At 45.0% G+C, this 16,712-nt stretch overlaps 1 protein-coding gene across 36 annotated transcripts in view; it reads left to right on the plus strand.

Moving 5' to 3' along the window:
- fbrsl1 (fibrosin-like 1) overlaps positions 1–16,712 on the plus strand; it is a 269,377-nt gene that overhangs the window by 212,956 nt on the left and 39,709 nt on the right. The window contains exon 1 of one of the 36 annotated variants that reach the window (XM_078087542.1): positions 7,458–8,121. The exons of the other annotated variants lie outside the window; for them this stretch is intronic. The gene's annotated coding sequence lies outside the window, so the exon portion shown is untranslated. Of the gene's footprint in view, positions 1–7,457; positions 8,122–16,712 lie in introns of those variants that run through there. 36 annotated transcript variants of the gene reach the window in all.

A 16,712-nucleotide genomic window follows, 5' to 3' on the forward strand; every position in this document is an offset into this window, starting at 1 on the left:
TACTGGACGGAGCTATGCTGCAGTTTTCTGCCTATGTGTGAGGGAAATTAAATATCAAGTTCAAATAAATTACTTCAATGTCATTTTGGAACACCAAACAGTGTCCAGTCACTTTTCGGTGCATGGAATGAAGTTCAGGCAAGCTGTAAGTCATAATCAACACCCCTGCAGCCATTCTACAAAGGCACAATGGAACAAAGGATCCAAAGACCAATATGAAACTGTTGTAAAAGGCTCTCAGCTTCTCTATGGAGCTGTTCTGGTGTAATTAGTGAGGAAGGCACTTGCCCCTGCAGTCCTCTATCAACCCTCCCATCCCTGCTGGAGTCTAGGATGAGGGCGAGGCCAGCTCACTTGGGGAAATGGAAGGAGTGGTCGCGCGGGGTTATGTCCCGAGGGAAGCCAGGGTTAGAAGTCACAGCAGGCCTTTGGCTGCGATGACGAGGAACGAAGGAGCTTGTGGTGAAAAGAGGCTTTTCTGCCAATCGTGACTGAGCTCCCCGAGCTAAAGTGCCTAACCCATATCGCATACACAAAGGCCCCGCAGATTAGCAGACATCTTCATCAAAATGAATTTAATTTATCAATTTTGAGTGGGGGGCATAAGAGTCTAGAAAGAAAATGGGTTTTTACAAAGAACAGCTGAGCAGACATTTTCTTCTAAGGTTCTTTATAGGTTAAGATATTCAGGTTGAGAACTTTAACCTCGGATGTGGAAGCCATTAGTTTGGAGGGCAAGGGTCTTCTTGCTAAGAATATAGGATTTAGTACTGACACGCACAATTATGGGCTAAAATGGAAGCCATCTGACTGGTGTTAATGTCTTAACTCATCTGCGGTGACTCACTTCCACACTGGTGAAGATATTTTAACTAGGCAGGCAGTAAAATGGGTATCTTGTTGCATTGTTTCTTCCCAGCCCTTGCAAAAAATCTTGTATATCGTAAAAGTATTAAGTAAAATGGGCCCTATAGCATGGCCTTGGTTTTACTGTCCTTTATATAATAATGAGATGTGATTGAATAAACACAATTGATGTGCAGTAAACGGTTGAAATCTAATTTCAGTCATTTTCTTGGTTGTTCATTGTTAATTTGTCATTAGCTAGTAATGATACGGTGGAGACTCCTCCTGCTCCCAGTAAAAGAGGCTATTCTTCAGTTAAATGGCAAACGAGAGGAAAACAAATGCAGTGTATGAAGAGTGGCATAATGAAAAGAAGGATTTACAAGCGTGATTTGTTGGTTGATCAAAGTGTAAAGTTCAGTTTATTGCCTGTGACATTGCAATAAGAGCTTCCAATTTTAGTGCAGCAAGGCTTCAAGTTTTACATTAGTTCCGCTCATGGCCATTGGTTTGGTGGTATTTAGATCATCAGATCACTTGACTGCAATTAGGTGAGCTATGGTGAATTTACCTAGAATCCTCCGAGTAAACGTGAGTTTTGAGCCCTTATGAAGTTCACCAGCAGTACAGTTGAGGGATTAATGTAAACAGCTGGCGTCTTGGTCCATAATGAAATTATTCTAATGCGATATTGCTAACCAAATTTGATTTTAACTCATTACTCTTGATTTGTGTTTTGCAACGGGGATTTCTTTTGACCATTTTCCTATTTGACGGAGGCTTGTTTTTCCCGCTGGCTTGAGTTAGTAATAGATTACCTTCCCTCTAGGCTGTCTATACAGAAACTAACTGTAATAGTATTAATGGGCAACATTCCATATACACTCAAATGTATTGAAAACAACAATGACCAATCCCTTTATAAGATGCTAACTAACCAACCATCCGTTTGTATTAGAAACGTCTGAAAATTGGCCAAGGTCACTGCTATTCAGAGAAAGCTAAGTATGCGCTAGACACAGAACGCAGAGCACAATGTTCCTGTTCCACATCCCCTTTGAGACATAACTGCGAATCAATAATCTAAACCGGGCATACTTAATCTACCCTCCACCATTTTAGCCTCTATTTTGAGCATGAGGGAAGCCGGCAGCCATTTTGTTGTACTGTTTTCCTGAGTGGCTCCAGTGAAAAGCAGCCGCCTGTGCATGGAGCTAATTAAGCCATAGTTTTAGAACCATAATTGATTAAATCATAGGGACAAAATAGAAATTGCGGTGCCCCAGCAGCTGTGTCTTACTGAATTAAAACCAGTGGCATCCTCTGCTGGTGAAAGGATATGTTAATAAGGTCTTGAATGCAATCAGATTTAGTTGTTTTTGTCCTTTTTTAAACCTAACACTTTTCCTCAAGGGGTCTTATTATACACTTCTGTAACACTAGAGAGTTAGTGTGCAACGCTCTGGGAAGCCAAAAGACCCTCCCCCAGCTCCCTTAAATCTGTCAAAGCATCTGCCTCATCCACCCTGGCAAATCCTTTGACATGTGGGGCTAAAGAGCAGGCCTCGTATCATTCATGAATGCTGGTGGATTTCCATATCTGACACTGCGCTGATTTACTGCTGGGAGCACTTGTGCCCACATTCAATCCTCCACCGAAATATGCGGCAACATATGGTGACCGTGAAGAAGTTGTGGGTGCACAACTGTGCTTCATCATGCGCAATCATGCGTTCATGCAAACACACAAACAGACACACACACTCACCCTATAGGGGTTTTGTATTTGGTTACATGAGGACATTCATAATGTTGCAACTAAGACCAAAAACAATTGGAAATTGAAGTTTTCACAAATGTATGGATTATATATATATTATACATACAAGATTTTAGCTGATAGGTACTTTATATGGTGAGCGGCTTACATCAACTCTTGTTGTTCCCACTATCAATGGTCTTCTCCCCGGCTGACCCTATATCTGCACTGTTAAAGTACAGGGAGGCATGGATAAGAAATGGAGTTATAATGCCAGCTGTTAAACCTCTGGTCGCACAACAAATGGGCTTCAGAGGCCCTGCATTTGTCTCTGTATGGATTAGGTCTTTTCCTGGGTAACCCTATATTTAATCTGACTCCATCCTCTACCGGCAACTGTTTCTGTTACAAATATTCTGTCATTTTCTCCTGCTCATGCCTTTAGCCCCCGTTGGCTTTGTTTTAGTTGGCTTTCCATTATCTGCTGTTTTCTGATACAAAATGAATGGAGGGTTACACATACTTATCTTTCTGCCTGTTATCTTTGCAACTCGGCCGTGAATGCAGGCCTGATATTATAAACAGCTTGTCCGGCTGTGTGAGTTGTTCCTCCACCATTGCTCCCTTATTGCCTTTTAAGAATCCACTTTTGCCACAAACATGATTATTTTCCCCAACTGCTCAGTGTGGCCTTTTTTTCTACACATGAGTCATGAGGTCAACAGCTTGTTGATCTTCTGCAACGGAAGGTCAGACAATATGATCTTGCTTTTTGGGAGAATTTTGTTGCCTTTCCAATAGTTATCTCATGCAATCAGATTCACCTACAGCCCACGCGTTGCCTTCCAACTTATTTTTATTGGACAGCAACAACCTTTGCACACCTTATCAGGGCGTTAATGGCAGATCCCTCCAAAGGGTCATAGACCACTTGGTTGTTATTCTTAGAGAGCAAGATAAGTCATAGAATGTTAATAAACTGGTGCAAGTCTGTATTGAATTATCCATGTGCATGAAAAATTCATCTCAAAACGTCTTTCACACTTTCTGAGTAGGAGCACAATTCACTTTTATCTTGTTAAAGGAATGAAAATTTGATTACAAGGGAAAATGGCACCGCTTGTTCTTCATTTTGCGTTTCACATCCCAAGCAGTGAGATGGCTCTGATTATTGCGAACAATTTTAGTGTTCACGCATAATTTGGTAGGTTGGTTGGTTGTCCTGCATGTGGGCCCTCCAGCGCAAACGGCACGGCTGTCCTCTCAGAGTGGAACGCTGCAGTGAGGCATATCAGAGGTTGTTATGGCAGGCGCCCCACTAAGTGCCCATAAATTACTTCCTAATCTCACTTCTCCTATTTCCATTGTCTTTTTTGTGTAAATTATACCATGGTGGAGAACAAACCACACAAGGCTGTGTGTTCTGTTTTCATGTTTTCAAGACACAAACAGAAAAAGTCTAGTTTTTGCTTCAGTCAGTCTGCTGAAAAAGCTCAGGAGGATGGAAAATGAAGGCTGTGGGTCCATAAACAATCGCGTATCAAATGCAGGATCTAGTTTGCACATCTTCGTCTGCCGGCGTTTCCAAGAAGATAAAGGACGCCAAGGTGACATGCGCATGCTTTTGGAGGAAGAATAAAGACAGCAATGTCCTTGCTGATTCTATCAGCGGGAGTCATTCTTTACCTTGTTCATTGAAAGAGGAGGGAGGGAGGAAGGAAGGCTGTGAGCGGGGAGGGGGTGTAGGAGAATAAAAGCCAGCGAGAGCATAACATCCCTCCTAGAAACACTAGCCTAACCGACACTGTTATCAGCTCCCAACTGCTTTTCCCCCCTGATCGATCTGCGGAGTTGGGCAATGCAAATGGCTGCGGCTAGCCCCAGGTCTTCCACCATCAATGGAGAGTAATTATCTTCGGCAACAACCAATATTGGATTGTTAAGCCTCGGGATAAGGTAGCCGGCAGAGCCTTCAAACAGTCACTCACCTCTGTGGGCTTGAAGGCTGATGGATGGATCAACTGGGACTATCTGCTGGAGGGGCTCCCGAGGCAAACTAGCAGAGTTACCAGCTCTCATCTCCCTCTGCCCTAACAGCGCAGCCCTTTGAATCCCAGAGAAAATTCATTTTTAATGTGCCTGGCGGAGGGCGCTTTTTGTTCTACATCGCCTCGATCAATCAGGACAACTTTTCATGTCGAACAGGAACCTCCAGAAACATTTTGCCACGAGGGCTTTGATGAGCACAAGACGGTTGAAAAAACGGGCTGCCTGACAAGCACTACAGATGGAATAGATTTAGGAATACGACGTCAGAGCGTTGCAGACTAAAAATAAGTGAAAACCCTTCACTGGTACTGGAATATACGAATTCCTATGGAGTATTTTTATTTTTTTAAACTATATTAGGTCCTTTTTACATTTCGAGAGCTCCTCTATTACTGTAAAGTCCTTCACTTTTATTTGGGTCTCCAGAGAGTCCTTTAAAGTGTCCAACTCTGGCCTCTGTTCTCACTGGCAGTACTTGTACTCTGCAGTACTCTGGTTCTTCGAATGGATGACCTAGAAATGTTGTCCATATTGAAAGATGGGAGTCATTGAATAAGGTGCTCATTCATACATCGTTGGTCTGTCCTACTTGAGCCCTCGTAATGAATAAATCATGGCTTCTGCAAAGCACTCTGCAGATAGAAATGACAATGTACAGCTGCAGAAGAAGAAAATGGAATAAAACACGACTGTGTTCCGTTTTGGTGGTGACCATCATTAATCGCAAGGATTCAAAGTAGAGATGGGATCTACACTGCATGCCTGTTTCTCCATTCCTTCAAAAACAGTATCATGAAATATGAATGAGTCTAGTTTTATTAAAGTATACACTCAACCCTCTAATCCTGAAATCAGATGTTGGGCTAATTTGTAGATGTCTGCCCTCCGGCTTGATAAAGTATCTTCAGCCAAAACAGGGTCATGAGCTGTTAGCAGTAAAATACTGCCCTCGAATAAATATTTTGCATATATATATATGAAATCATTTTTGCTCACTGTGGTCGATACTGACACTTCCCCAGCAGAAATCAACATGTTTAGACCCTCAGTACTTTCCCTAACAGCTTTTACTACATGCGCTCTTTTAGATAGCTGTTGAGGAGGAGGCTATATGACAGATGCTGTTTCCACAAGGCGGATATTTGGACCACGCCTCTTGATCCACTCAGTCAGCGCTGGCTTACCTGAGATCAACTGTTACCCACCAATGAATGGTCCTGATGCCGAAAGCTGGCTGTTACGGTGTTGAAGTGCAGAACCTCCACCCAACCTTTTCCCAGAGGTGATGTACTTTAGTGGTTAGACCCCTATCTTGGAAGCTATATGTGGACTCAATAGCTTACGACTGCATCCTACTTGAGCTTCTCTCATATGGGGAAAAGCCCCGTTTTGTCTTTTGATTGCCACAAAAATGATTCTTTCAAAGTACTGTCTTTACAAGCCATCATCGCTTTGTTGTCCACAGTCCCAGTCAGTGGCCTCTTACTCCTCCCTGCCATGCTCAAAATGCTCTTGCACCTTTTCCTCTGACGTGCGTGTGTGTGTGTGTGAGAGAGAAATTCCTTATTTCGTAGTCTGTAGGCTTGGGGATGGCCCTTAATCACAGGCAGCTGGGAAATAATTACAAGGCTTGCTTTGCCAACACAAGCCCGCATACTTGGCCATAACTCTTATTGTTGTTGCATGCCAGACAGCGGCCGACCTAGAGGCATAATGTATAGATGACTAGTTTGGGGTGGGCATCCCAGTGTGTTATTTATCCATCCACAACACTGTATTTATCATTCTTTATGAAAAAAAAAGTTTGTTTTATAACGGAGCTGGTATTCTCTTGGGGGTATCTGTGGAGTATAACACAGCACGGCAGAAAATAAACACCAATCTTCTACTTGTCTCCAGAAAGCTCCACGGGGAGGTGGAGTTGTAAAGGAGCCCCTTGCTCCGCCTTGGCATTTTGCAAGCACAAGCCTCTCTCAACCTGACTTCAATCATGGCTAAGTTAGGCAGACCAGGAGTGTGAACGGGATGACCACAGGGCTAACTTTGTAGGAGACGTCAAAGCTCCATCCTCCTCCTCCTCTTTAGCCTCTGTGAGTTCTCCTCCAAAGTACATTTTTAGAATGACATCTTCACTGTGGAAAAGGAGCAGATGGATGGCCTCGCTGTGTCAGGACCGATGCCAAGCCGTACTCCCCAGGCTACTGAGGGTCTCGGGGAATCGTTGCAGACTGCAGGGGTCAATTGGGGGATTTCTGGATTGTTGCCCACTTTCAATTGCTGTTGTTGCAGCGTAACAATGACTAGATCAGGACGACCACATTCATGAATTAGGCTACAATTTAAAACCATGCTTTTAAATAATATTCCATGTAACATTGTCGTCTCCTTGAGAAGCCCTGTGCTGATGCAATGGGTTTGATGGTGACTTAATGTGATGTATTATGAATTTGGCTCATAACTAAGAGCACTGAAGAAGTATGGGAACTATTTTACCACATGCTTAATGGGACTTCTTAAATCACCTTATGTCTGCGTCTGCAGCTCAATTATTAATCATACACATTATGGATCAATTGTTATATATGCCTAACGCACATCTAAACCAAATAAAATGATGATGTATGAATATCGTCTCGGCCATCCGGTTTGACCTTGCTAAATAAAGAAAATAATACAGATTAAAGACTACAAAGGGGTTAAAAACAAATCCTGGGAACAGCGTTAACAAATCAGATCAAGCCCTCGTACATTGATTGCTCTGGTCTCGTCCTGTCCTCGTTTTTCAACAGCTGCTGCCACACACACAGATTCTCTCACACACACACAGACGCACACACACCCCCTGGCTGACGCGCAGCTCAGTCTCTCTCTCTGTTGCGCACGGAGAGCAGGTCGGAGCGGAGCGCAGCGCACTGCGTTTTTCGGAGACTTCTCGCCGCACTAAACGCGCCGGGATCTTGTGGATAGCCGTCAGATGATCCCTCCAATTTGCCCGAAAGCAGCCGCGCGGCCCGTGGATACGTGCTCCGTCTCCTTTTCTGCTCGAGGTTGAAAAACATTACTTGGGGAATCTATTGTGAACGATCTGTCATCGGCGCTCTCTCTCCGTCCGACTTGGAATCCGGCGAGAGGCGCTCCGGCTTGACGGAGATTCAACTGTTTCCCACCGAGGAAACCGAATATTTACCCAAAGAACTTAAGCGAAGATGATTTTTCTTACTGTTTCCTGAAGGTCTCGCCGCTCTTTTCTTTCGAGAGACTGAGGGGGAGAAAAAATCCCCTCGGCGGAGATTTATTGTTCCGGACGGTTATTTAGTGGCAATCGTTGAACAATGCCTTTTTCCCCCAAATTGGATTTAACCTTTAATGCGGCTCGCATGCAGGTCCGTGTGCCTGCGGGCTCCTCGTTGCTCCGGTCCGGCTGATTTGGATATCCTCCGCGACCGATCGCTGCGCATTTGGACTCGGTAAGGATTTTTTTTTTTTTTTTGCTGAAATTTCCCACCGGTGCTTCTTGGTTGCTTTCGTCGCCTTTCGGTTTGGAAACACTGGATAACGATGACTTGAGGGTGAACAATGTGCACAGTTTCCCGTCGAAATGAAACCGCTGGCAGCTCGTGTCTGAACGCGCTGTTCATTGTTCGGGGGGTTTTCTCCGCATTTGCCTCACCGACGAGGCGCCGCGCACGTTCTGCAAGCAAAGAGGGGGCTCGAATAACACCCGAACAATACTTTAACACAGTGTGTTTACTTTCCAAATGGGTTTCACGTTTTAGGAAAGCTTGCTTTAATTCCGGATGGACTTCCCCACTCTTGAAACTAAAAAAAAAAAAAAAAAAAAACGACTGGCGGGTGTTTCTGGCGAAAAATAGATGAGTTTTGAAAATTGAAAAAAAGAAAATGTTGCAGTTATTATGCATCGTATCAGCATATGAATACATTTGACAAATATCTCCATATTTAATCACGTCATTTAGCACGACACCGCCGCACGCGAGCGCAGTCCGCCGCGCGCCTGTTGTTCCGCGGCTCGTGGTGGCGCTTTGCTGGAGGTCGTTCTCACGCACGCTCCGATCCGCGCCACGTTACCACGGTACGAGTCCGTCCCGTGTCCGACCCGGTTTAATTAGGTTACACCCCCCCCCCCCCCCCCCCCCCGCCCCCGCACCCAGCAGCCACCAAGGTCAGACTGTGGATCACCTGTCGCCTGTGAATGTTACTTAAACACTTACGTCTCTCGCCTATACAGTAACTTTGTTGTCGCTTTATGTTTAAAAATATATATAAAACCTGCGTTGTGTTACTGCTTACGAGCGCCTGCCTTTGGAAAATAATTCGCTTTAACATTCCCATAATAATCCTATAGGGGCTTAGACGCTCGTCGCAACTGTGGGCTTACTGTGATTTGCCCTACTTCTCGCTCTCCCAGGGTATTACTTTAATATTTCCATAGGGAGCGAAAAGTGTTGTGTTACATAGCAACCGTTAATCTGTACTAGATTTGTTGTCGCTTTCAGGTTAACTTTAATATTCTTACAGTTGTAAATAGCAAGCCTATAAATATCACGAGCTATGGCCTTTTCTCTCTTGTCTCTTCAGATGTCCCTTTCACTGGCACCTTTCTGTTAAACTCATCTAAATGACCTTTTAAAGCAAACTGTCTGCCTAAAGGTGTCGTCAAAATATATCAGCACTGGAATAAAAGACCGGGGCGGGCGAGAATATATATTGTTGAAGAAATATTGTATTTTTATTATAGGCTCTACATTCCCATTTTCTATTATCTTATTACTGCTGCCATATTGCTACAATGATTCAATACAAATTGCATTGAATACGTTTAGTTAAATTTTTAAATTGTTGCGTAAGTATGAAATTAAGGCTTGAAGGAAGCTTTTCTCCAAAATGATATCACAATTGGGTGAAACAAATGTTGAATGATCTAAAAAAGAGAAAAAGAAAAAATGCCCAATACTAAAAAAACAAGCCTTCATACTTCTTCTGCAGGCTCCAGATAGATCGGCTAAGTTTATTTAATTTAGCAAAACCAGGTGACGTGGTCGATGATAAAATATTTTCAGTCCATTATCTCTACTTCCACCACCTACATAATAATATATGTATCTTTCACTGCTCCCCAGCACCTATCTATAATCTACTGCAGATGGGGCTCTGGAATTAGCTTGCAAAAACCTCTCTTATTCCTATCTTCAAAAGCCCATTTATCTCTAGCGGAAAGCTGATAAGAGACAGGCCTGCTTGGCATATGTGATAAGAGGGTGAAAAATCCTCTAGCTATTTGTAATGTAAGAGTTCAGGCAGATCAGAACTGGGGAAGACACGACAAACCCACCATCACGAGACTAATGCCTTGTGCCCCCTGAAGCCCGAATATGAGATAGAAGAAGAAGAAATGGAGACTTATTCTGGATCCGTGCATGAACTCAGAAGTGCAAAAACGAGCTTAGGAGACGTTAAAGAAAATAACCCAACAATTTGGATGCAACACCGTGTTCTCCGCAGTGACGAGAGTGCTTAAAACCTTAAAATGATTGGTATTATAGAGTAATGCTTGAGCCTTCTAAATTATTTGGAGCGGGATGAGTTCCAGCTTTGATATGCAACAATCTGGGAATTAACAGGAGAAAAGAAGATGTCAGATAAATATGTTGTTGATGCATTTAGGTTTAAAGCTAAGCTTAGGGAGGAACTTGTTCTAAAAGTATTGTAAATCCCAACTGGAACCTGTCTAAAATGTGGAGCTAATCCAAATTGGCTTATACTCAGACTTAATCTGCACTCTGCGAGAAACCGCAAGAAATATGCAAGTGGGTTGTGCTGTAGAATTAAAACCACGTACCCCTCATTCTGCAGACAGTTGAAACCAGCAGTCAGACCAGCGCTTTCCCTCATGTTCCTGGGGTTCTCTTCTGATATGCTGCGCAGAGAGCAGGTCCATCCCGGGGCCCTTGACTCGAGCCGCTCCGTTGCAATAACACCGTTGAATGTTTCCATGGGGCTGAATCTGGTTTGTGTAGATTCTCTGACACAGCCTCCGGCCATTGTGCGCACCATTCGTTTGTTGGTGCAAATGCAGTATTCTTTTAAAAAAACAAACGCAAATGTAAACTGTATTTGTGTTTAAAGTGCAAGGCCTTTTGCAAATTGTCGTCCTTCTCTGAGCCTCTCATTCACAGACTCGTGGGCCACACCGGCTGTACATAGTTCCTATGAAACAGATGACACGTAGCGTGCGATGTTATTCGTTCTTCAAGGACACTTCCCTGAGCTGCACCACTTGTGATTCCACAGTGGGAGATGCAGAATTTATGCCCGTCCCTGTGGCACTTGGATCTACATCTTAATCCTGACAAGGGACTTGCCATAAAACACTCTCTCTACAGCGAAAGCAGAGGGGGGACTTAACAAAAGAGGAAGCCACAGTGGAGCGAAGCGTTTGGCAGGCTTCTCTGTTAATGCACGCTGCAGAGAGTCTCCGGTTTTTTTAACATTCACGTTATAAATAACGCAAAGGGACGCGCAAGGCCTGCGGCTATAAAGGGACAGCGAGGTGTTGTCAAAACAGAATGCATTTTTCTCCCCTTTTTCTTTTTTTTTTTTATCGCATGGTAGATCCTTCAGAGCTCGCTGTGTTATTAACTGCGCCAGACAGCGGGGGATTTATGCGCAGGTCCAAATGGAAGTGACCAGTGACCTTTCTCGTGGCGTTAGCCGGCTCTCAAACTGCCAGACAATGGACTGCTTCGACAATGAGCTGCGGCTCTTCGTCCCTCGTCTCTTCCTATGTGTTATTTCCTAAATGTGGGCGTCTGCTGACTTACAAACCTGCGGTTTGTGTCTCTGCTCTTTTTTTTCCCCATTCTTGTCTTCCTTTTTTTTTTTTTTTTTTCTTCTGTCCTCTCAGCTTGAAATGTCAACTGTGAGCTGCACAAAGCAAGGTCTTTTGAATACCTGCAGGTACTACTGAAGGCATAGGTCAGCCAGTCACTCAGTCAGTGGCTAATGTGTGTTTCATGCACTTAGCTGAACGTTGTGAACTCTCTGCAGGAGCTGCTGAGCTACACCGCGCCCCACAGGCAGGGTGAGCGGGTCACAGCACTATTCCCCCGCGCTGTTCCCGCCCCACTATGATGTTGTTATTGTTGTTTTCTACGCCCCCCCCCCCCTATCTCCTGACAAAGAAGTCCCTCTTCACTTCAAACAGCTGCTAAATCCCATACATATTTCAAAAGCAGTCTCCCTTTAATCCCCCCCAGTCCTTCTGCAATTAGCCGTTGACAGCAGCGCCCAGTGCAATTCATGACCTAATAGAAGAATGGGAGACAAACTGGAAGGTCCTTTGATTCTCAGCTACCGAGCGTCTTCTGCTCTCAGCCTGCTCATTGGGGCCGATCTCAAGGAGAGGTTGAGACCCTTGAGTGAATTCCCCCTCTTTTGAAGCAGCCGACCCGGGTCAACCTGTAATTCTGGCAGCTGGCCAGCTCCTCGCCTTCACTCATTTCTCTTTCTCTCTTCTTCGCCCACCCCCCTCCACTCCCCAACCCCCCCTACCCTCACGTTTTCCAAACGGTGCCTCCCTGAGAGCAGGTCGTGTCTTTTGTTACCTTTATGAGGCGTAATTAAATGTGCACGGCGTGGCACAGTGTTTGAGCAGGAACCCCAGGCGTGCCATTAGCCAGATGTGGCTGCTCAATCCTTAATGATAGAGGAACAGAGGCGGAGGAGACGAGCCCAGGAGTCCTTCATCACGCCATCCCGAGGTGTCGTGTGGGCCTAATTGCCCCATCGTTTTGTGCACCATACGAGCCCCCATGACACCTAGCTTTATGCATTCATTATGTATTCTCCCAGTGCAACTTCAGGCTGTGCTGTTCATGTACAACCGGAGGTGGGTGGCACGCTGCAGCTAGGCTTCTAGCCAGCAAGTATGATTCATGAGGGGAGTTCTTGTCACCTTTGTTTTGAACAGTGCAATGCAGTGCATTAACAGTTTATAGTGTCGGACTTGAGAGGGTTTCTTTGTCATGTACGGAGTGTGTGACGGGGAAGAAAGGCACATTTCTGCATGCCGCAAGTTGAACATTGTATTTGTTTGTATCAGTTTTTGTCAGATCATTAAAGGTTTTTGCCCTCCAGGAGATGCTGTTTGGTTCTGTCACACCGTGGACTGAATCGTTGGGGGTTGATGTACTGTACATGTCCTTGAAAAGCGAGGCCAACCAGAAGTGTTAAGAAGCCACTTTCCCGGGAAACAACCTGCTTGTCTGTCTCTGCCTAGGGGCTTTCAAAGTGCCAGGGGATCAGAATGACACACGCTGACTGATCGGCTCACATTCACATGGCGTTTCCTTCCAGCCTTTCCTGGGATCTAACAATTGAGAGTTCTCATATTTGCTCCTAAGCCCTTTCACTCGGAGTGTATTAAAGCCCCCATCCTATCACATTCCACCCCTCTCCCCGTCTTTTAATCCGGCCCGCGTGTTTTTACCCCTTAGTAAGCAGAGCCGAGTCGGGAGCTTTAATTAGATGCATCTTCCCCGGGACGTGGATGTGTCGGGTGGTCCGTGCACAGCCTGGGGAGCGCCGGGTGGAAACGGGCCTACATGCCAAACATACGGCACCCTCGCTGGAAAGCAAGCCCCTTCGTTAGTGAGGAACTGACGAGCTGCCGCTCACATTTGGGTAATTAACACCGCCACAGATTGTGGAACAGCTGTGCAATTTAGCACTGTGGCAACACCAGCGAGTCAAGAGAGACTCTGCAAACAGAGGACGGCTATGAAGTAGATTCATAGAGCACCTCACTCGGGCGTCGTCCAAGCTCTCTCCAGTCGCCAAGCATAACGCATATCCTCAGCCACTTGGCAGAATTGAGCGACAAATTATTAAAAACACATTTTACATGATGGATACTCAGGCAAAACAACAGAAAACTATCACCGTAGAATGGAGGCTGTGTTGCACCAATACCTTGAAGAAAACAAACAGTTCAGACTTGTTTTGCCAATCTGCAGTAAGTATATTTCTTAAAGTCATGTCCTTGCGGAACAAGATCTAGCAGGTCTGCATCCCAAGTCTGTATCCATGGACATTTCGCAGCCATGGTTTTGGGGCTAGTCATCAGCCTTGTCTGCGTTTCTGGAGAATAGATGGGCCTCTGTACTTTCTCCTCATGTAATTTAAGTTGCTTTTCATCTTTCTTTTCTTGGCATTGCCATGCTTGCTCCCACAAAACCAAATTATATGTGAGAAGTAATTAAAGCATCCTGGTCTCCTTTATGTTTCTTTTTGATTATAGTTAATGCGTACCATTCAGTTATTTGCCTTGTTTTTTTATCCCCACTGATCCGCAACATCTGGTTTTGGGTTTAACAGTCGGGGAGCGGTGAGAGTGTGCGGGAAAAGTGCTGGTGTACATGCTTGAGTATTTCTCTTTCGGCTTCCACCTGATCATTAGCCCCCCCTCCCCAAAAAATAGAAGCATCCCAGGATATTTGGCGTTCTGTCAAGCTGGAATCATTTCACAGTGGCAGCCCAAGATAGTCATTTACAGAGCAAGGACGGCAACTTGACCGCCAGCGATTCATGCTAGTCTACATTTGAGTTCCATTAGATCAAATCTGCTTTCTGAAACCATAAGAACAATCAGCTGTGCAACTGTGTAGTTAAGTGTGAGTCTTGTAGGATTGAGTCCCGTTGCCTCTCCTCCTGCTCCGGCCTACCGAGTGTCAGTGACAGTGACGTGCTCGGGGCTGTCAGCAGGCCACGTCCTGACTCTGCTCCGTCACAGAGTGAATGGACAGAGCCCAGGGAACTTGTTAAATTTCTGCTAAGCTAGGCTATGCTGACTTTGACAGGAGACATTTCCTTCAAATCTCTCCAGGTCGTCTGCCGCTATCATCCACCACAACCCGGCGAGTGAACAGGGCCTGGGGGACGATGCAACCGTAATAATGTGAAAAGTGTCTATCGGCAGTAATGCCAGGTGAAGGCAAACGGACAGGCAGGCAGTCAGACCCTGCAATGTATTCTGGGAGGCTGGGCCAAGCCCCAGTGGGTCTGTCATTTATTTATCTATCTGCAGTGTCTTGAGAGGTGAGGAGAGGAGAGATGGCAGAGGCTTCGCTCTACCGGAGGGGGGCGGCCGGCTCTTGAGGGACAGGAAATATAATTGGGCTGCGCTCACTCTCGGCTATGGCAGCAATCAGACTCTTCTCCCTCCCCCATGTTGCTTGCAGACACAGGAGACGAGGCGGTGCTGGCCTTCCCGGCCCTGAACAGGGCCGACCCCAAACAAGACTTGTCACTTGTGCTTACAGTGGCATTTATTTGATCGGAGGAGGATTTTCTTCCTCGCTGCCCCCCTCCCACTCTCCAGCTCTCACCTCTGCATTCTGCCACCGCATCTCTATTTGTTTTAATCTGTAACGCCGGAAACCTAAATGCCGCTTGGCTGTGGCTGCCCATAACTACTGCTGTGCAAGGGAAATGACTTTGCTGTGAGGGACAGGCCACCTGTTAGTGCTCTGGGGAGGGGGGCTGAATAAAAGAACGCTGGGAGACAGGAGTGTTTCCACCAGCCCATCACCCCCACGGTGCCCCATACTTGCCCCCTGTATTCTCCTACTCAGGCCCTTCGCCCTGGAGGCGTTGCTACGGCAGTAGGAGTATAATTTGAAAGCAGAATTTGTCCATTTTGGGAGCACTGAAAGTATCGCGGCCTGCCTGTTTTGTGTGTGTGTGTGTGTGTGTACTATAATTGTTTTTGGAGGTATCGATCTGTGGTGGGTGTGGGGGCACTGCACCAGAAGTATTTAGAGAACACTAACTAACTAATGGTTTGAGCTTAAAACCCAACATCCATCCTTCTGTGTCCAGACTTCCAGCTTTCAACACTTCATTGAATCCTTTTCTTTCTACTAAATCATTGATTGTAGTCACAGAAAAAGTGTAAAAGAAGAATGCTTTCAGGGTTTCTCTGGCAGAGCCCTGCACGAAGGGCCGTCTTTCTTAGTCTCGCTATAATGTTCACCTTTTTCATTTGGGAGTGTTTACGTTGGCTTCTGCTATCCAACCACACACATCTTTACCACTGAGAGACATGAAAAGCAAACACCCCCCCGTTCTCTGCTGGATGAATAGCATGCAGTATAAAGGCCCTGGAGCCTGGACCAACTAAGCCAAGGATTCTCTCAAATGTGAGAAAAGGCTCCTTGAGCACACAAGCTGCTGCCTCGACTTCATCTGTTTGCATATCTCTTATTCAAATACAGACAGGAGCCACCTGAGCCAGGCCAAGTGTTTCTGGAACGTGCAGATGTTGAAATGACTTAAAAGGAAAGAAGGATTCAGAATAAAAAAACAAGTTTCAAGTTGTTATGAAAGAATGTCATGGATTTGGCGTATAATCAATGTAATCCTTTTTTTATTATTATTATTATTATTATTATTATTATTATTATATCGGACAGCTAATGTGACCACTTATCAAAAATCAATAGAGCAAGCGTCCTTTTAAAATGCAAAGAATTCAGAACTAAGATGCTATTTAAGAGTGAAATTGACGGGTCTGTTTTATTGACAGGCAAATTATGCGTTATGGTGATGCTGTGTTAATGAGTTGTTTAACCTTGCCACACTGAAAAAAAGTCCATCTTGAATTATGTACTCCCACTCCAAAAGCATCCCAGGAGCCACCATACTGGAGGTGAAAAGAATGGCCCCTGTATGTGACTTGGCGTGCTTTTTTTCCGCTCATTTAGTCCATTCATAGGCAGAGACTCCCAAAGAAAACAAAGCTTTTAACAAGCTCTAAGATATTCATTGCTGCCATCATGAACAAGCCCAGAAAAGGGTTTTAGTGCTCCAGGGAATATTCTTTCCCTGTTGTTTTTTCTTATCGCTTACATAATTTAAAGAGTTGCATGTAAGACAAAGTTGCACTCACTTGCTTCATTATATTTTAATCCGGGGCAAATGATGCTCTGCGTACACTACACATGACCAGCATCATTTAATAGTCCTTTCTGCAGTGATT

Source organism: Gasterosteus aculeatus, chromosome 13 (assembly GCF_964276395.1).
Source record: "Gasterosteus aculeatus chromosome 13, fGasAcu3.hap1.1, whole genome shotgun sequence".
NCBI classification, from domain to species: Eukaryota; Metazoa; Chordata; class Actinopteri; order Perciformes; family Gasterosteidae; genus Gasterosteus; species Gasterosteus aculeatus.